This window comes from Staurois parvus, unplaced genomic scaffold, assembly GCF_062004578.1.
Source record: "Staurois parvus isolate SC_StPar_1 unplaced genomic scaffold, SC_StPar_1.0 ptg000739l, whole genome shotgun sequence".
Taxonomy (NCBI): Eukaryota; Metazoa; Chordata; class Amphibia; order Anura; family Ranidae; genus Staurois; species Staurois parvus.
This window is the reverse complement of record NW_028318535.1, coordinates 214932-236771: the sequence shown is the minus strand read 5'-3', so window position 1 is coordinate 236771 and position 21840 is coordinate 214932.

Here is a 21840-nt window from a genome sequence, read left to right as displayed (position 1 = left end):
CAACAGAAGGCCAGGCGGCAGTTTTGCAATCTGAGAAATAGATGCCTGATGCTGAAAAGCCCATGATGTACTAACTGTTCTAGGAGAGTGCGCTGTGACCAGGAAAGGAGTAACATTGTCCCTGAGGACATAGGCTTGAAGGATGAGCTATTGACTCCACCTAGCAATAGTGGAACGAGAAGCAGGTTGTCCGCTACGGGGACCTTCAGGAAGAAGAAACGGAAAGTTGAACTGTCAAAAGGAAGTTGCAGCTGAGAGATAAATTCCAAGAGCATATACCACATCCTGACAAAGGAGGGAAATCCCCTTAGAATGTGTAGGAGCAGGATAGAGAGATGGCAGAGCAATACTGGTTAAGATGACCGAGGTTCTTAACTAGGGTTCCTCTAGAGGTTGCTAAGGGTTCCTTGAACAATGAGCAATTTCTGCCTCTCAGATAAGTTCCCATTGACACCATTGATCTATCTACTGTAGATATGTGTAAGGGGCAGGGACGGACTGACAACTCATGGGGCCCCCGGGCAATAGGGCATCATGGGACCCCTGTGTCCTTGCCCAAACTCATAAATGCCTATGAAAAAGGTACCAGGGGCATCTCATGGGGCCCCCTACTGACCCCGGGCCCTCGGGCAGTGCCCTAGTTTCCAAATGGTCAGTCCGCCCCTGGTAAGGGGGTAATTCTTCCCAGTGACCACAAGTGTAAGGAGCATTCTTCTCACCGACCTTCACACTAACGTGTCATGAGTTGTAGATATAGTAATTTTTAGCAGGGGGGTTCCCTAAGACTGGATAGGTTATTTCAAGGGTTCCGCTGTGTTGAAAAGATTGAGAAAGGCTGTCCTGAGGACACTAGCAAAACTGGTAACAGTAGAGGTTGTACTGGGCTGTCTTTACAGTTATGCCAGTGTCCAATTCTCCTGAAGGTGGCAGCATAACCCAGTGTTTCAATAGACTATCCTGTGTCCCATAATGTATATTTGCAATATTATTTTAATAGCTACTAGAGTAGGCATTGTGCAGTCAGGTTGTACTGTTTCGACAACTGTCCAACCATGACATAACCACTTGTGTGCCTGCCATTGCAAAGCAATCTGCGGCAGACTGCTTTTCAGATACATTTAACAGGCAGCTCTGTTGTGATATCAGGACCCTTGAAAGGTCATGGTTGCGGTGCGGCACCCTTCACTTGAATGGGTCCCTTTTGGTGGCCGTATTTCCCAACAAATGCGGTCTGTTTTTTGGTGTAGCACTACCTTCATTCGCCATGTTAGATAACGGTTGGTGGTCAGGGGGCCTTAAATACATAAACCTGCTTGTACCCCCCCCCCCTTCCCGGCTTCAAATGTAAATGAGGCGAAAAGGATTTCTCTGACTTTTTTGCTGTCTGGCTACTAGCCTAATTGCCCTGACAATCAGAATGTTGTGCTAAACAACAGAAAGGGACAAAGATACCCTGGAGTTATCTGAATCAGATGGTCCTCCAGGAAATATAGTTCGGTGGAGGAGGGGGACGTAACATACAAATATTACTCACCCCCTTAGCTGTTATAGTGACCTGTCAATTTTACTATGGGTGAATGGAAGTGTGGTATCAGTCCGAAGCAGGGGTGGACTGACAACTCATGGGGCCCCCGGGCAATAGGGGATCATGGGGCCCCTGTGTCCTTGCCCAAACTCAAAAAAGCCTATGAAAAAGGTACCAGGGGCATCTCATGGGGCCCCCTACTGACCCCAGGCCCTCGGGCAGTGCCCGAGTTTCCAAATGGTCGGTCCGCCCCTGGTCCGAAGGCAGGATGATTCAAGTTTTGCTCTAGATTTGCTTAAATATCCATAAAATATCCTGCCGCGTTTTGGGATCTTAACACGCCCCTTTATCAGGGCTCATAAATCTGACAACATGCCCAGAACTTGTTTTTAAATGTCTGCATGATCTGCTGGTAACACCATCATGATCACACCAGTGATGTGGTGTGGTAGGCATACTCTGTGGACCCCCAAGCAACCCCGGCCAAAAGATCCAATTAATCCAATTTTAAGATTCAAAAGAGCCAGCCAAGTGACCTGACTTTTTTTTCTGCTGCAGTTAAGCAACACAGCTAGGTCACCTACCCACTCCAGACCTGTGATTGGACAGTGAAGGAGCAGCAGGAGACTGATGAGATCACCTCTCTGATCTTTCCTCTTGTTGGCATGTTCCTTGCCAGCATATTTGCCTACAGCCCCTAGTGCTGCCTTTACCTCTCCTAGTCTGAGCTCTGCTTTGTAGGAGATTACAAGAGGCTGATACCTACCAAATCCAAGTAACTAACACAAAATGCATTAAAAAAAAAAAGCATTTCACATTATAAATTCATAACTGCATTACTTTCAATATTGGTCTGCAATTCAGCTTTTAAGTCCATTCACACTTGTGTGACTCCAAACTTGCACGATTTCCAGTGCGGCTTTGGAGTGCGACTTTCATCCGACTTTACACTCCCTGGATCAATGTTGCAACACAAATTGCTTTGAAGTAGCGCATGCACCTTTGCAAAGTCACTGCGACTTTGAGTCGCACCGATTTAAAGGGGTGCCATTGAAAAGAATGGGCTGCGACTTGCCATGCGACTTTGATGTCCGAAGTTGCATAACAAGTCATACAAGTGTGAATGGAGCCCCAAAGTGATTTTATCAGGTTAAAAAAAAAAAAGAAAACTCTAAGGGCTGGTGCATTTTAGGAGCATTTTCCACATGTTTTAGGTGCATTACCATGGAATTCTATATAACGTGCAATTTTTTTGTAATGAAAGCGCATCAAAGATTCAGCAAGCAAGATTTTTTTTAATGCATAGCACCTAAAACTCACAGGTGTGCCTTATGGAAAAGTGATCTATGGTAGATGGCTTTTTCAGAGGCATTTGGCACGCGGCGATATGTCACCTCCTGGATGGCTGTAGTGCATTAAACATGGCTGTGGCGTAGCCCCATTGACTTGAATGGGTCGTGTTTGGTGGCAATACTTCCCATCCAACTCCTGAAATGGAATCCGAATTATACTCCCCTCTTTAGTGGCCTGTGTTTCCCACCTTCCCTCCATTCCAGCACCTAGAGATGTAAGATGCCTGTGCCCCCCCCCCCCCCCCCCGCCGCTTGCCCTGGTTCGCTCCAGGAATCAGCAGTGATGTAGGAACCGGAGGAAGGAACCACAGGGAGCGGCAGGGGGCACAGGCATCAGACACCCCTAGAAGTGTTTTGATGTTGAAGAGTCTGATGGAAGCTGCAGCGCTGCAATGGCGGGAAGGTTGGACACATGGGGCACCAGAGAGGTGACTATAGTTACAGAGATCCTCTTTGAGGGCTTATTCCCACCAGGTGGGGAGTGAGAACCTGCGGAAAATTGCGCATTTTCTTGCACTGCATGAAAACGCACTGCCTTATTCAGACGCATGTGGGTGCCATTAATTCTTACTGGCAGCCAGGGTTGGGTCAAGGGGTGGACAGAAGGAGGGGTGGCTGCCCTGGGCATTGTGGGATCGTGTGAGTTGGGGGAGGGGCACTACGAGAAGGGGGGAAGGGGGAATTGGTGGTGGGGTTCTAGGATTGGTGATTTGGGGAGGGGGGATGGAGGGAGAGGATTTGTGCTAGGAGGGAGAATTTGGGGGGTTTGGACTGAAAAGGTGATATGGTGGGGGGGGGATTTGTTATAGGAGGAGAGATTTGGGGGATTTGTACTGAAAAGGGGATATGGTAAAGGGGGCAGAGGATTTGTGCTAGGAGGGGGAGTTTGGGTGGTTTGTACTGAAAAGGTGATATGGTAAAGGGGCAAAGGATTTGTGCTAGGAGGGGAAATTTGTTTTGGGGGAGGGATTTCTGCTGCTAGTAGAGATGATTGGAGGATATGTGTGGTAGGAGGGGGGGGTTATACTGAAAAGGTGATGTGGCAAAGGGGGCATAGGATTTGTGCTAGGAGGGGATATTTATTTTGGGAAAAGGATTTCTGCTGTTAGTAGGGATGATTGGAGGGTATTTGTGGTAGAAGGGGAAATTTGAGGGGTTTATACTGAAATGGTGATATGTTGGGGGGGGATTTGGGAGGTTTGCGCTGAAAAGGTGATATGGTAAAGGGGGCAGAGGATTTGTGCTAAGAGGGGGAATTTGTTTCGGGAGAGGGAGTTGTGATGCTGTTAGGATGATTGGAAGGTATTTGTGGTAGGAGGGGAAATTTTGGGGTATTGATTTGTTCTAGGAGCGGGGATTTGGGGGGTTTGCGCTGAAAAGGTGATATGGTAAAGGAGGCAGAGGATTTGTGCTAGGAGGGGAAATTTGTTTTGGGGAAGCTTTCGTGCTGCTGGTAGGAATGGTTAGAGGGTATTTGGGGGGGTTTGTACTAAAAAGGTGATATTGTGGGGGGTATTTGTTATAGGAGGGGGGATTTGCAGGATTTGTGCTGAAATGTGATATGGTAGAGGGGGAAGAGGATGTGCTAGGAGGGGGAATTTGTTTTTTTTTTTACTGAAAAGGTGATATGATAAAAGAGGCAGAGGAATTGTGGTAAGAGGGGATTTTTTTTGGGGGGGCGGGGGGATTTGTGCTGCTAGTAGAGATGATTGGAGGGTATTTGTGTTAGGAGAGGAAATTTGTTTTCGGGGGGGGGGGGAGGGATTTGTGCTGCTAGTAGGGATTATTGGAGGTAATTTTAGTAGGAGGGGAAATTTAGGGAGTTTGTACTGAAAAAGTGATATGGTGGGGGGAGATTTGAGGGGTTTGTGCTGAAAATGTGATATGATAAAGAGGGGCAGAGGATTTGTGCTAAGAGGGGAAATTTGTTTTGGGGGAGGGATTTGCGCTGCTAGTAGGGCTGATTGAGGGGTATTTGTGGTAGGAGGGGGAATTTGTTTTGGGGGAGGGATTTGTGCTGCTAGTAGGGCTTATTAGGGGGCATTTGTGGTAGGAGGGGAAATTTTGGGCTGGGAATTTGTGCTAGGAGGGGGAATTTGGGGGGGGGGGGTTGTGCTGAAAATGTGATATGATAAAGAGGGGCAGAGGATTTGTGCTAGGTGGGGAAATTTATTTTGGGTTAGGGATTTGTGCTGCTAGTAGGGATGACTGGGGGGTATTCGTGCTAGGAGGGGAAATTTGGGGGTGGGAATTTGTGCTAGGAGGGGGGATTTGGGGGGGTTTGTGCTGAAAATGTGATATGATAAAAAGGGGCAGAAGATTTGTGCTAGGAGGGGAAATTTATTTTGGGTTAGGGATTTGTGCTGCTAGTAGGGATGATTGGGTGGTATTTGTGGTAGAAGGGGAAATTTGGGGGTGGGGATTTGTGCTAGGATGGGGGATTAGGAGAGGGGGATTCGAAATGCGGGGAGGATTTGTGCTCAGAGGGGAATTTTTTTTGGGGGGGGGGGATTTGTGCAGGGAGCATATAGGGAAAGAGAGAATTTGAGCTGGGAGGGATGGGGGGAGTCAAAGATTTGTGCTTGGAGGGGTGATTTCAGCGGGGGGGGGATTTGTGCTTGGAGGAGTGTATGCTTTAGGGGGTAAATATGCAGATTAGTGCTTGATTTTTTTGGGAGGGGGTGGTTTTGCTGACACGTAATCAGGGGCGGACTGACCATTTGGAAACTCGGGCACTGCCCGAGGGCCCGGGGTCAGTAGGGGGCCCCATGAGATGCCCCTGGTACCTTTTTCATAGGCTTTTTTGAGTTTGGGCAAGGACACAGGGGCCCCATGATCCCCTATTGCCCGGGGGCCCCATGAGTTGTCAGTCCGCCCCTGCACTTAATGCTTATACATCCTGGGGGGAGCACAGTTTGGCATGTTTGCCCTGGGCTCTAGATGACCTTGAACCGGCACTGCTGGCACCCCTACACATCACGCCCGTGGTACCACGTGATTAGGTGCTACACGATTTACAAAAATCTTGCCTGCATTATTTTTTTGTTTTTCAGGCACGTAGGGCAGCCCAAAACCCGACACGTCGGCGCGCGCATGGTGCGAGCGAGCACGTAGAATTTTTTTTTCTCTTTTCCCGATAAGGTCACTTTAAGCTGCACCTTCAGGCACTTCAATCAGCCCATCACCTCCATTGAACTGAATTGTCAGGTTGTTTCCTTTCCGGTTGTAGAATCTTGTGATAGAAGATGTAGACTCGGCACTAAGAACTACCACTCTGCTGTAGCACTGTATTGCTCTCCATTCCATCCGTCGCCATCAATCCACCTCTCTGTACAGCGAAGTATCTTATAAATATATATACATTATACATATATATATATCTGGAACATCTGGATGTTGTATTTTGTATCTATTGGTTATGCGGATCGCAGTTTACATTGTTAATATGGGAGCCTTGTGCTATGATGGTTATTATTTCAATCTGCTTCTCCTTACTGGATTTACGTTTTGGAAAGAGATCGGCTAAAGGTTCCGGCTTTTCTTAGCCTACGAGGAGCCAATCGTATATTCCGGGATTGCCTCTACAGACGGCGAGGGCGACAATGAACATAATTTGTGTATAAATCCAAATGTGTGGATCTATATTGCTTTTTTTTTTTTTTTTTTTGCATCAGGTAATAAACTGTATCAATTTGCTAATTACATATCATATGTCGTCATTTATTCTACGTCAAGCATTTTTTTTTTAGGATTAACCACTTGCCCTCCAGAGGATTTACCCCCCTTAATGACCACGCCTCTTTTTGCTACTCGGCGCTGCACTAATTCAACTGATAATTGCGCGGTCATGCAATGCTGCACCCAAACTAAATTTACGTCCTTTTTTTCACACAAATAGAGCTTTCTTTCGGTGGTATTTGATCACCTGTGCGCTTTTTATTTTTCACGCTATAAATAAAAAAAGGCCAAAAATTTTGAAGAAAAACAATATTTTTTACTTTCAGCTATAAAAAATATATAGTAAACTCAAAGTTGGTTATAAATTTAGGCCAAAATGTATTCTGCTACATGTTTTTGGTAAAAAAAAAATCCCAATAAGTGTATATTGATTGCTTTGTGTGAAAGTTATAGCGTCTACAAACTATGGTATAGATACTGCAATTTACGCCATTTTTCTGCTATACAGCGCTGCGCTAGTTTAACGGACAATTGCGCGGTCATGCAATAAGGTACATAAATTAAATTTACATCTTTTTTTCCCCACAAATTGAGCTTTCTTTTGGTGGTATTTGATCGCCTGTGCGGTTTTTATTTTTTGTGCTATAAAAAAAAGGCTGATAATTTTGAGGAAAAAAAAACAATATTTTGGACTTTTTGCTATAAAACATATCCAGTAAAAAAAAATGCAAAAATCAAATTTAGTCATAAATTTCTGCCAAAATGCATTCTGCGACATGTCTTTGTTAAAAAAAAACCAATACGTGTAAATTAATTGGTTTACGTGAAAGTTACAGCGTTTACAAATGGCGGGAAAGATACTGGGATTTTTAATTTTTATTTATACTAATAATGGCGCCGATCAGCGACTTATGGCGGCGACCAGCGACTTATGGTGGGACTGCGGGACTGCGGCGGACATTTTGACACTGGGGGGGAGCTGACTTGGGGTCACTGACATCCCCAGTGACACCAATACAGTGATCAGTGAAAAAAAACCACTAAAACTGTACTAATGTCACTGGGGAGGAAGGGGTTAACAGTTTTAGAATTTGCAGTGTAAGTGTTTTACTAGGAGGCGGGGGTGTGTACTGGAGGGGGGGGGAGGGAGGGAGGAGCTGATCACAGAGAGAAACTGTTCTCTCCCTCTGCAGCTTGGCGGCGAACTGTCACAGAGCAGGGCTGTGTGTAAACAATGCAGCCCTGCTCTGTGTCAGTGTTCACCGCTCATCGCGGGAAAACGGCCGGTGAAAACTGTCCGTGACCCGGCGGCGGAGACCCGCTGCTAACACCCGCGGGACAGGTAGGACGGGCGCGCGCCTCACGCGCCCCCTACCTGTTTTGTAGGCACACGTTTTAAAACGTGCTTTTGCCTACGAGCGCCGCCCTGCCACCGTTTATATGCGGTGGCTGGGCGGCATGTGGTTAAATGTGTGTCCTCCTTATTTGTAAAGTGTTACCAAACCCACAGCAGTACATTCAGTCTGTAGATGCAGCAAAGCATGCTTTTGATACTCGCTGTGGAGCCTAAGGGGTTAATCCTCTGCATTGTGTAAAAAAGCTGTTTGATCCTTTCTTCTCTGATCCTCCCCTTTTTCAAGCGACCACCTCTTATCTCCAGACTGAACCATAGGCATGCACATGCTCAGTTTGGTGTGTATTGCTAGAGAGGTCTTTTTTTTTTTTTTTTCTTGGGAGAGTGCATATGATCAGCACAGGGCCAATCAGCACTGTCCAGACAGAGGGTCAGGGGATTTCCATCCTACTAGAGCAGAAAGAAAACTACAAGCTTTAGCCAGTGCTCTGCTGGACACTGATAGAAGTCACAAGACTGCTATATACTGCTTTAGTACTTTATATTTACTCACTTCCATGTTCTGTGTACTGTGGGAGACCAGATAGAGTGAATGTCCAGGAGACCGGATAGTGAATGCAGGGTCCGGGGAGAGCAGATATAGTGAATGCAGGGTCTGGGGAGACCGGATATAGTGAATGCGGGGTCCGGGGAGAGCGGATATAGTGAATGCAGTGTCCGGGGAGTTCAGATATAGTGAATGCCGGGTCCTGGGAGACCAGATATAGTGAATGCAGGGTCCGGGTAGACCGGATATAGGGAATGCAGGGCCAGGGGAGACCAGATATAGTGAATGCTTGGTCCGGGGAGACTGGATATAGTGAATGCAGGATTTGGGGAGAGCGGATATAGTGAATGCAGGGTCTGGGGAGAGCAGATATAGTGAATGCAGGGTTTGGGGAGACCAGATATAGTGAATGCAGGGTATGGGGAGAGCAGATATAGTGAATGCGGGGTCCGGGAGAGCAGATATAGTGAATGCTGGGCCCGGGGAGAGCAGATATAGTGAATGCAGGGTCCGGGGAGACCAGATATAGTGAATGCAGGGTCCGGGGAGACCAGATATAGTGAATGCAGGGTCTGGGGAGACCAGATATAGTGAATGCAGGGTCCGGGGAGAGCAGATTTAGTGAATGTTGGGCCCGGGGAGAGCAGATATAGTGAATGCAGGGTCCGGGAAGACCAGATATAGTGAATGCAGGGTCTGGGGAGACCAGATATAGTGCATGCGGGGTTTGGGGAGAGCAGATATAGTGAATGCGGGGTCCGGGAGAGCAGATTTAGTGAATGTTTGGGCCCGGGGAGAGCAGATATAGTGAATGCAGGGTCCGGGGAGAGCGGATTTAGTGAATGCAGGGTCCAGGGTTTAGTAACACTTTAAAGCAGAACTCAACTCTCTCAATCAAAACAAAAGGGTTATATGGCGCAATGGGTGATGTGTATATACAAATAGTCGATAATGCCATTTGAAATATCCAGGGCGACTTCTTTCTGGCCTCAGACACTTGATGCAGTGCCTCTTAACTCCTGTGTCAGGGTCCTGTCCACGGCAGAAGTTCTGGGAGATCTGGCATTTCTGCCAGTACTCTGCATGGCCGCAGAAGCACACATCAGCCTCAGTTTGGTGGTAGACGGCCTTTATAAGGAGGTTCTTCACTTCCTCACGTTGCTGGATGATCTCTAGCTCCTCATGCCTTGTTCCTGTTTCCTGTGTTATCGTAACCTGTGATTTCCTGATACTGACTTGGCTTGCTCTTGGACCTGTTTACTCTGCTTAACCCCTGATCTGACCTCGGCTTGGCTTACGGATACTCTCTCTCTCTCTCTCTCTCTCTCTCTCTCTCTCTCTCTCTCTCGCTCCTCCTGTGTATGACCTCGGCTATCCCATCTGACTACATCTGCTCTGATTCCCATCTGGTACCTGACCTTGGCTTGAACCGACTACCCAGTAAATCTCTAAATCCCGGAAGGGCTTGCATACCATGCACAGGTGCCTCCTGTCTGCAGACCTATCTCCGTGCACCAGCTGTGCTTCTGAGTGGACCACCAACCAGCACTCCTACAGGTGACCTGTGCAACTTTGGGCCAGACTCCCGCTGTCCCACTCTCAGGGGAGTCCAGAACTTAGCCGCAAAGGAAGCCTTCTCTCCACTGGCCTCCATCACCAGGTACGTGATACCCTGGTTCACATCTCTGTGGTAATGCGGGCCACGATTTGCGTGCGAACAAGAGCCCATTCATTTGAATGGACTCCTGTGCCCCGGGACACTCGGGGAAGAAGTTCCTGCACTACTTAGGAAATCGCAGTCCGCACGGGAACTGACGTTCCCAGTATGCTTGCGATTGCCAGTGCGGGTGGTGTGCCATTAGAATTAATGGCAACCATCTGCAGGTCCTGCATTTCTCTGTGTGGGTGGTCCAGCTGCAGGTATTTGTGTGGGCCCCGCAATGGCACCACCTGCACAGATGTGAACCAAGCCTTAGAGACTGAAGGGGCTCTGGGTAAACATATTAGAAGAGAAGAGGGCGTGATCTAACTGTAGTGCAGAGGGTGTGATTTAAGTGTAGTATAAAGGGCCTGATCTAAGTGTAGTATAAAGGGCGTACTCTAAGTGTAGTATAAAGGGCCTAATCTAAGTGTAGTATAAAGGGCGTACTCTAAGTGTAGTATAAAGGGCCTGATCTAAGTGTAGTATAAAAGGCCTGATCTAAGTGTAGTATAAAAGGCCTGATCTAAGTGTAGTATAAAGGGCGTACTCTAAGTGTAGTATAAAGGGCCCGATCTAAGTGTAGTATAAAGGGCGTACTCTAAGTGTAATATAAAGGGCCTGATCTAAGTGTAGTATAAAGGGCGTACTCTAAGTGTAGTATAAAGGGCCTGATCTAAGTGTAGTATAAAGGGCGTACTCTAAGTGTAATATAAAGGGCCTGATCTAAGTGTAGTATAAAGGGCGTACTCTAAGTGTAGTATAAAGGGCCTGATCTAAGTGTAGTATAAAGGGCGTACTCTAAGTGTAATATAAAGGGCCTGATCTAAGTGTAGTATAAAGGGCGTACTCTAAGTGTAGTATAAAGGGCCTGATCTAAGTGTAGTATAAAGGGCGTACTCTAAGTGTAGTATAAAAGGCCTGATCTAAGTGTAGTATAAAGGGCGTACTCTAAGTGTAGTATAAAGGGCCTGATCTAAGTGTAGTATAAAGGGCGTACTCTAAGTGTAGTATAAAGGGCTTGATCTAAGTGTAGTATAAAGGGCGTAATCTAAGTGTAGTATAGAGCAGTGTTTCTCAACCTTTTTTTCATCAAGGCACCCTTTAAAATTAAGGACAAATACAAGGCACCCTCTAAAATTATGGACAGTCCAGAGGCACCCTTTAAAATTATGGACAGTCCAGAGGCACCCTTTAAAATTATGGACAGTCCTGAGGCACCCTTTAAAATTATGGACAGTCCCGAGGCACCCTTTAAAATTATGCACAGTCTTGAGGCAACCCATTCTAAAATGTAAAAAAACTATTATAATAGTTTTAAATAAAGCAGCAACATCCACACATGTAGGACACCCAACATTAGAGGTGATTTATTCTTCCAGAGCAAATACACTTTTGTACACTGGTACTGACTAGTATTCCCATGTTTCTCTTCTTCCTCAGTTTTTCTCCATCACTGAGCTAATGTGACCCCAGCACTGATGGAGAGAGGCAGGGGAGGGTCAAACAAGGATGCTGTGCAGACAACCAACATCCTCCTTAACATTTGATGATGTCATTGTTTGTTAGGACGCAAGCGGCTAGAAGGTCGTAATGGTACACAATGAAACCCTCTGGCTTTATGTAACTAAAAGGCGGGCTTGTTCCACCCACTGGCTCGTATACAGGTTTTGGGCAATTTTTAGACATTTTTGCCAGGGCACCCCTGAAGAAACCTCAAGGCACCCTGGTTGAAAAAGGCTGGTATAGAGGGTGCAATTTAAGTGTAGTATAGATGGCGCAATCGAAGTGTAGTAACAAGGGCGAGATCTAAGTGTAGTATAGATGGCGCAAACTAAGTGTAGTAACAAGGGTAAGATCTAAGTGTAGTATAGAGGGCGCAATCTAAATTTAGTAACAATGGTGAGATCTAAGTGTAGTATAGATGGCTCAATCTAAGTGTAGTAACAAGGGTGAGATCTAAGTGTAGTATAGAGGGCGCAATCTAAGTGTAGTAACAAGGGTGAGATCTAAGTGTAGTATAGAGGGCGCAATCTAAATGTAGTAACAAGGGTGAGATCTAAGTGTAGTATAGAGGGCGCAATCTAAGCGTAGTAACATGGGCGAGATCTAAGTGTAGTATAGATGGCGCAATCTAAGCGTAGTAAGAAGGGTGAGATCTAAGTGTAGTATAGAGGGCACAATCTAAGCGTAGTAACAAAGGTGAGATCTAAGTGTAGTATAGAGGGCGCAATCTAAGTGTAGTAACAAGAGTGAGATCTAAGTGTAGTATAGAGGGCGCAATCTAAGTGTAGTAACAAGGGTGAGATCTAAGTGTAGTATAGATGGCGCAATCTAAGTGTAGTAACAAGGGCGAGATCTAAGTGTAGTATAGATGGCGCAATCTAAGCGTAGTAACAAGGGTGAGATCTAAGTGTAGTATAGAGGGCGCAATCTAAGCGTAGTAACAAGGGCGAGATCTAAGTGTAGTATAGATGGCGCAATCTAAGTGTAGTAACAAGGGTAAGATCTAAGTGTAGTATAGAGGGCGCAATCTAAATTTAGTAACAATGGTGAGATCTAAGTGTAGTATAGATGGCTCAATCTAAGTGTAGTAACAAGGGTGAGATCTAAGTGTAGTATAGAGGGCGCAATCTAAGTGTAGTAACAAGGGTGAGATCTAAGTGTAGTATAGAGGGCGCAATCTAAATGTAGTAACAAGGGTGAGATCTAAGTGTAGTATAGAGGGCGCAATCTAAGCGTAGTAACATGGGCGAGATCTAAGTGTAGTATAGATGGCGCAATCTAAGTGTAGTAACATGGGCGAGATCTAAGTGTAGTATAGATGGCGCAATCTAAGTGTAGTAACAAGGGCGAGATCTAAGTGTAGTATAGATGGCGCAATCTAAGCGTAGTAACAAGGGCGAGATCTAAGTGTAGTATAGAGGGCGCAATCTAAGCGTAGTAACAAGGGTGAGATCTAAGTGTAGTATAGAGGGCGCAATCTAAGCGTAGTAACAAGGGTGAGATCTAAGTGTAGTATAGAGGGCGCAATCTAAGCGTAGTAACAAAGGTGAGATCTAAGTGTAGTATAGAGGGCGCAATCTAAGCGTAGTAACAAGGGTGAGATCTAAGTGTAGTATAGAGGGCGCAATCTAAGCGTAGTAACAAGGGTGAGATCTAAGTGTAGTATAGAGGGCGCAATCTAAGTGTAGTAACAAGGGTGAGATCTAAGTGTAGTATAGAGGGCGCAATCTAAGCGTAGTAACAAAGGTGAGATCTAAGTGTAGTATAGAGGGCGCAATCTAAGCGTAGTAACAAGGGTGAGATCTAAGTGTAGTATAGAGGGCGCAATCTAAGCGTAGTAACAAGGGTGAGATCTAAGTGTAGTATAGAGGGTGCAATCTAAGTGTAGTACAAAACGTTTTTTTTGAGGTTCATAACAATTGGCAACTTACATAAATTGTTAAAAGCACTGGCTCATCAAAAAGTTAAGGCCTCCGGTGGAAATCTTAAGCACAGCACCTTGGTACAAGCAAATACACTAGGTCAGGCTGGTAGAGTAACCGGTAGAGCCAAGAAGACACATCAGGGGGCCCCACACTAAGTGCAGTATATAACAGGCAATAGTTGATGCATGCAAACTGGCAACTCACATCGTGGAAAAACATGGCGCTATCACCACAGTCGTCAGCTGGCTCTGGCACCTAGAGCATGGAGTCTCATCTGATAAATTGTTGCGGCCTTGCTTGTCCACAGGTTGGGCTTGGAACCAGCTGTGATGGAAGAAGCAGGAAGATGGCGGCAGACTCCTTTGAGCACAGAGCGGGCCGGATGTGACTTCAGTGGGGGCTGTGCTGAAGATTCCCACCAGAGGCTCTAACGTTTTGATGAGCCAGTGCTTTTAACTGTTTATGTAAGTTGTCAATTTTCTTTCACCTCAATAAATATGTTTAAACTACACTTAGATCACGCCCTCTTCTCTCCTAATCTTGTTACCTAGAGCCACTTTAATCTCTAAAGAGGTGCTGCATCAAGTGTCTGAGGCCAGCAAGAAGTCGCCCTTGATGTTGCAATTAGACGTATGGACTTGTTATGGACACCTCATGCCATCCATACCCTGAAAACATTTAAACACAAATATGGGTGGAGCTAATGCTCCGCGTATTATATTGTGGCCTGTTATTGTGGCAATCAGGTCCTCATCAGGTTCACGCTGACGGGTGGTGGGAGGAGTAATTTTCGGCCTTTGTATAATTTGATTAGTCAGGACTAAAAGGGCTCCTCCCACTGACCATCGGAATAGACCTGATGGAGAATCGAAACACCCAACCATGCTGGCTGTGTCTCCTGTGCCCTCCTCCTTGGCTCCTCCCCCTGTCTAATGAAATGTCACATGTGCAGAAGCAGCTCCTTCCACTGGTTGTCAGAGCCTGACCTAAATCATACTGGCTTCCCTCCCTTGTTTTTCATCAAGGGGCGTGCATGCGCAGAATGATTGGTCATGCTGCATGAATGACTCATTCATGCATGTAATTCCCATTCCAATACCATAGCCATTAATATGGAGTTAGCCTTCTTTTTAAGGCTATAACAGCATCCGCTCTTCTGGGAAGACTTTGCACAAAATTTTTGAACGTGTCTGTGGGAAAATGTGCTTGTTTGGCCAAAAGAGCATTTGTATAGTCAGGATCTAATTTTGTATAAGAAGACCTGATCCCAAAAGGCTTTCAGTAGGGTTGAGGTCAGGTACTGATGTTGAATGAGAAGCCCTGATTCTGAAGGTGTTCTGTAGGGTTGAGGTCAGGTACTGATAATGGATGAGAAAACCTGATCCAAAAGGTGTTCAGTAGGATTGAGGTCAGGTCCTGATGTTGGATGAGAAGACCTGATCCAAAAGGTGTTCAGTAGGATTGAGGTCAGGTCCTGATGTTGGATGAGAAGACCTGATCCCAAAGGTGTTCAGTAAGGTTGAGATCAGGTACTGATGTTGGATGAGAAGACCTGATCCAAAAGGTGTTCAGTAGGATTGAGGTCAGGTCCTGATGTTGGATGAGAAGACCTGATCCCAAAGGTGTTCAGTAAGGTTGAGATCAGGTACTCATGTTGAATGAGAAGACCTGATCCCAAAGGTGTTCAGCAGAGTTGAGGTCAGGTACTGATGTTGGATGAGAAGACCTGATCCCAAAGGTGTTTAGCAGAGTTGACGTCCAGTACTGATGTTGGATGAGAAGACCTGATCCAGAGGTGTTCAGTAGGGTTGAGGTCAGGTACTGATGTTGAATGAGAAGACCTGATCCCAAAGGTGTTCAGCAGAGTTGAGGTCAGGTACTGATGTTGGATGAGAAGACCTGATCCAGAGGTGTTCAGTAGGGTTGAGGTCAGGTACTGATGTTGGATGAGAAGACCTGATCGAGAGGTGTTCAGTAGAGTTGAGGTCAGGTACTGATGTTGAATGAGAAGTCCTGATCAAGAGGTGTTCAGCAGAGTTGAGGTCAGGTACAGATGTTGGATGAGAAGACCTGATCGAGAGGTGTTCAGCAGAGTTGAGGTCAGGTACTGATGTTGAATGAGAAGACCTGACCCAAAGGTGTTCAGTAGGGTTGAGGTCAGGTACTGATGTTGGATGAGAAGAACTGATCCCAAAGGTGTTCAGTAGGGTTGAGGTCAGGTACTGATGTTGGATGAGAAGACCTGATCGAGAGGTGTTCAGTAGGGTTGAGGTCAGGTACTGATGTTGAATGAGAAGACCTGATCCAGAGGTGTTCGGTAGGGTTGAGGTCAGGCACTGATGTTGAATGAGAAGACCTGATCCAGATGTGTTCAGTAGAGTTGAGGTCAGGTACTGATGTTGAATGAGAAGACCATTATCCCAAAGGTGTTCAGCAGAGTTGAGGTCAGGAACTGATGTTGGATGAGAAGACCTGATCCAGAGGTGTTCAGTAGTGTTGAGGTCAGGTACTGATGTTGAATGAGAAGACCTGATCCAAAAGGTGTTCAGTAGGATTGAGGTCAGGTCCTGATGTTGGATGAGAAGAACTGATCCCAAAGGTGTTTAGCAGAGTTGACGTCCGGTACTGATGTTGGATGAGAAGACCTGATTCAGAGGTGTTCAGTAGGGTTGAGGTCAGGTACTGATGTTGAATGAGAAGACCTGATCCCAAAGGTGTTTAGCAGAGTTGAGGTCAGGCACTGATGTTGGATGAGAAGACCTGATCGAGAGGTGTTCAGTAGGGTTGAGGTCAGGTACTGATGTTGAATGAGAAGACCTGATCCAGATGTGTTCAGTAGAGTTGAGGTCAGGTACTGATGTTGAATGAGAAGACCTGATCCCAAAGGTGTTCAGCAGAGTTGACGTCCAGTACTGATGTTGAATGAGAAGACCTGATCCAGAGGTGTTCGGTAGGGATGAGGTCAGGCACTGATGTTGAATGAGAAGACCTGATCCAGATGTGTTCAGTAGAGTTGAGGTCAGGTACTGATGTTGAATGAGAAGACCTGATCCCAAAGGTGTTCAGCAGAGTTGAGGTCAGGAACTGATGTTGGATGAGAAGACCTGATCCAGAGGTGTTCAGTAGTGTTGAGGTCAGGTACTGATGTTGAATGAGAAGACCTGATCCAAAAGGTGTTCAGTAGGATTGAGGTCAGGTACTGATGTTGGATGAGAAGAACTGATCCCAATGGTGTTTAGCAGAGTTGACGTCCGGTACTGATGTTGGATGAGAAGACCTGATTCAGAGGTATTCAGTAGGGTTGAGGTCAGGTACTGATGTTGAATGAGAAGACCTGATCCCAAAGGTGTTTAGCAGAGTTGAGGTCAGGCACTGATGTTGGATGAGAAGACCTGATCGAGAGGTGTTCAGTAGGGTTGAGGTCAGGTACTGATGTTGAATGAGAAGACCTGATCCAGAGGTGTTCGGTAGGGTTGAGGTCAGGCACTGATGTTGAATGAGAAGACCTGATCCAGATGTGTTCAGTAGAGTTGAGGTCAGGTACTGACGTTGAATGAGAAGACCTGATCCCAAAGGTGTTCAGCAGAGTTGAGGTCAGGAACTGATGTTGGATGAGAAGACCTGATCCAGAGGTGTTCAGTAGTGTTGAGGTCAGGTACTGATGTTGAATGAGAAGACCTGATCCAAAAGGTGTTCAGTAGGATTGAGGTCAGGTCCTGATGTTGGATGAGAAGACCTGATCCCAAAGGTGTTCAGTAAGGTTGAGATCAGGTACTCATGTTGAATGAGAAGACCTAATCCCAAAGGTGTTCAGCACAGTTGAGGTCAGGTCCTGATGTTGGATGAGAAGACCTGATCCCAAAGGTGTTCAGCAAGGTTGAGATCAGGTACTGATGTTGAATGAGAAGACCTGATCCAAAAGGTGTTCAGTAGGATTGAGGTCAGGTCCTGATGTTGGATGAGAAGACTTGATCCCAAAGGTGTTCAGTAAGGTTGAGATCAGGTACTCATGTTGAATGAGAAGACCTAATCCCAAAGGTGTTCAGCACAGTTGAGGTCAGGTCCTGATGTTGGATGAGAAGACCTGATCCCAAAGGTGTTCAGCAAGGTTGAGATCAGGTACTGATGTTGAATGAGAAGACCTGATCCCAAAGGTGTTCAGCAGAGTTGAGGTCAGGTACTGATGTTGGATGAAAAGACCTGATCCCAAAGGTGTTTAGCAGAGTTGAGGTCCAGTACTGATGTTGGATGAGAAGACCTGATCCAGAGGTGTTCAGTAGAGTTGAGGTCAAGTACTGATGTTGAATGAGAAGACCTGATCCCAAAGGTGTTCAGCAGAGTTGAGGTCAGGTACTGATGTTGGATGAGAAGACCTGATCCAGAGGTGTTCAGTAGGGTTGAGGTCAGGTACTGATGTTGAATGAGAAGACCTGATCCCAAAGGTGTTCAGTAGGGTTGAGGTCAGGTACTGATGTTGAATGAGAAGACCTGATCCAGAGGTGTTCAGTAGGGTTGAGGTCAGGTACTGATGTTGAATGAGAAGACTTGATCCCAAAGGTGTTCAGTAGGGTTGAGGTCAGGTACTGATGTTGAATGAGAAGACCTGATCCAGAGGTGTTCAGTAGGGTTGAGGTCAAGTACTGATGTTGAATGAGAAGACCTGATCCCAAAGGTGTTCAGCAGAGTTGAGGTCAGGTACTGATCAGGGGCGGACTGACAGCTCATGGGGCCCCCGGGCAATAGGGAATCATGGGGCCCCTGTGTCATCACCCACACCCTAAAAAGCCTATGAAAAAGCCAATAAAAGGTACCAGGGGCATCTCATGGGGCCTCCTACTGACCTCGGGCCCTCATTTGGAGGTGTGCCCTCATTCTTAGAGCATATAAGGGTCTATTTATAAAACAAATTGCACAAATGTCAAAAACATTCACCCAGCCATCATATTATGATTATTTCCTATGACCATCAGCTCCATCTAGTGACCATAATGCTGTATTTTCCTGAAATACCTAAAGAAAATAAAATTATTAAGCAAATTATTATTCATGATGGCTGGGTGAATGGTGGTGACATTCATCCAGCAAATTTTTTTATAAATAGACCCACTAGTGAATATGGAACAGAACATGCGTTGAAAAAGTCTGAGATCTTAGCAACGTCAAAAATATTTTGCTGGACCGTTTTCTGATCGTTACTCTGTAATTTTCAGGCACTGCGGTGGATCTAGATTGCTAAGTATGTCTATACAGCCAGTATTTAGTTGAGATTTACTTTTTTTTTGTTTTTTACAAGCCTGGGAACATGGTATTTTTTTCTTTCTACAAGGAGTGGGAAGTGAACAGAACATTTTGATAGAGCTGTCACTGTAATTACAGTGAGAATTATTCCTCCTACGTTCACATGCATTAGACTACTAGGAAAACACAATTGAAAATTGCATGTTTACTCAATATTAGTGCAAGTCAATCGAGAATTTTTCACATCCGTTCAGCAAGTGGCCACATAAATAGTTTTTCCCTGACTGACCAGTGGGATGCCGAGTGTTGTGTTCCTTGTAATCAGAATTAATTGACACGCAGTAGAGGCCATGGCTAGGAGATACATTTACATGCAAAAACACTGAGATATACACTCACCGGCCACTTTATTAGGTCCACCTGTTCAGTTGCTTGGTAATGTAAATTGATAATCAGCCAATCACATGGCAGCAACTCAATCCATTTAGGCATCTAGACGTGGTGAAGACGATATGCTGAAGTTCAAACCGAGCATCAGAATGGGGAAGAAAGGGGATTTAAGTGACTTTGAATGCGACATGGTTGTTGGTGCCAGACGGGCTGGTTTGAGTATTTCAAAAACTGCTGATCTACTGGGATTTTCATGAACAACCATCTCTAGGGTTTACAGAGAATGGTCCGAAAAAGAGAAAATATCCAGTGGGTGGCAGTTATGTGGACGAAAATGCCTTGTTGATGACAGAGGTCAGAGGAGAATGGGCAGACTGGTTCGAGACGATAGAAAGGCAACAGTAACTCAAAAAACCACTTGGTACAACCAAGGTATGAAGATGCCATCTCTGAACGCATAACACATAGAACCTGGAAGCAGATGGGCTTCAGCAGATGACCACACTAGGTGCCACTCCTGTCAGCTAAGATCGGAAAATGGAGGCTACAATTCCCACAGGCTCACCAAAATTGGACAACAGAAGATTGGAAAAACATTGATTGGTCTGTTGAGTCTCAATTTCAGCTGCAACAATCAGATAGTAGGGTCAGAATTTGACGTAAACAACATGAAAGCATGGATCCATCCTACCTTGTATCAATGGTTTAGGCTGGTGGGTGTGGTGTCATGGTGTGGTGGATCCATCCTACCTTGTATCAATGGTTCAGGCTGGTGGTGGTGGTGTCATGGTGTGTTGGATCCATCCTACCTTGTATCAATGGTTCAGGCTGGTGGTGGTGGTGTCATCGTGTGTTGGATCCATCCTACCTGGTATCAATGGTTCAGGCTGGTGGTGGTGGTGTCATGGTGTGTTGGATCCATCCTACCTTGTATCAATGGTTCAGGCTGGTGGTGTCATGGTGTGGTGGATCCATCCTACATTGTATCAACAGTTCAGGCTGGTGGTGGTGGTCTCATGGTGTGGTGGATCCATCCTGCCTTGTATCAACGGTTCAGGCTGATGGTGGTGGTGGAATGGTGTGGGGGATATTTCCTTGGCACTGGCAAGGTGTACCTAATAAAGTGGCCGGTGAGTGTATATTAACAGCTAAAACCAATGGCCACTACTCCATACTCTTACGACTTGATCTCTCTGCGGCTTTTGATACGGTTGACCATCCCCTCCTCCTCAAAAAACTCCACTCTCTTGGTCTCAGAGACTCTGCTCTCTCCTGGTTCTCTTCCTACCTATCGCAGCGCTCCTTCAGAGTTACCTATAACGCTGCCTCCTCCTCTTCTCTCCCTCTTTCTGTAGGGGTCCCTCAAGGTTCTGTCCCTGGACCCCTTCTCTTCTCCATCTACACCTCCTCCCTTGGTCACTTGATAAATTCCCACGGCTTTAAGTATCATCTCTATGCGGATGACACACAAATCTATCTTTCTACCCCTCACCTCACCCCTTCAGTCTCCTCCTCACCTCACCCCTTCAGTCTCCTCCTCACCTCACCCCTTCAGTCTCCTCCTCCTCACCTCACCCCTTCAGTCTCCTCCTCCTCACCTCACCCCTTCAGTCTCCTCTCGCATTACTAACCTACTAAGTGACATATCGGCATGGATGTCACTCCACTTCCTCAAACTTAATCTTTCCAAAACTGAGCTTTTAGTATTCCCCCCAGCTCATGCCCCCTCCCCTGACTTCTCCATCAAGATCAACAACACAATCATCAGTCCCTCCCCTCATGCCAGGGTACTAGGTGTAATCCTAGACTCCCATCTGTCCTTTCACCCCCAAATCCATTCACTGTCCAAATCTTGTAGACTTCACCTCCGCAACATCTCCAAGATACGCCCGTTCCTAACCTCGGAAACCACTAAGCAACTTATTCCCTCCCTTGTTATCTCTCGCCTTGACAATTGCAACTCCCTCCTCATTGACCCACCTCATCGCAGGCTATCCCCTCTTCAGTCTATCCTGAATGCTGCTGCTAGACTTATTCACCTTACTAACCGTTCTGTATCCGCCACCCCTCTCTGCCAATCCCTCCACTGGTCTCCACTCAGTGTCCTCCACCCCTCTCTGCCAATCCCTCCACTGGCCTCCACTCAGTGTCCTCCACCCCTCTCTGCCAATCCCTCCACTGACCTCCACTCAGTGTCCTCCACCCCTCTCTGCCAATCCCTCCACTGGCCTCCACTCAGTGTCCTCCACCCCTCTCTGCTAATCCCTCCACTGACCTCCACTCAGTGTCCTCCACCCCTCTCTGCCAATCCCTCCACTGGCCTCCACTCAGTGTCCTCCACCCCTCTCTGCCAATCCCTCCGCTGGCCTCCACTCAGTGTCCTCCACCCCTTTCTGCCAATCCCTCCACTGGCCTCCCATTGCCCAACGGATAAAATTCAAAACATTAACAATAACGTATAAAGCCATTTATAACTCTGCCCCAAATTACATCACCAATCTTGTCTCCAAATATCACCCAAACTGTCCTCTCCGCTCCTCGCAAGACCTCCTGCTCTCTAGCTCCCTTGCCTCCTCCTCCCATGCTTGTCTCCAAGACTTTTCCAGAGCTTCCCCCATCCTCTGGA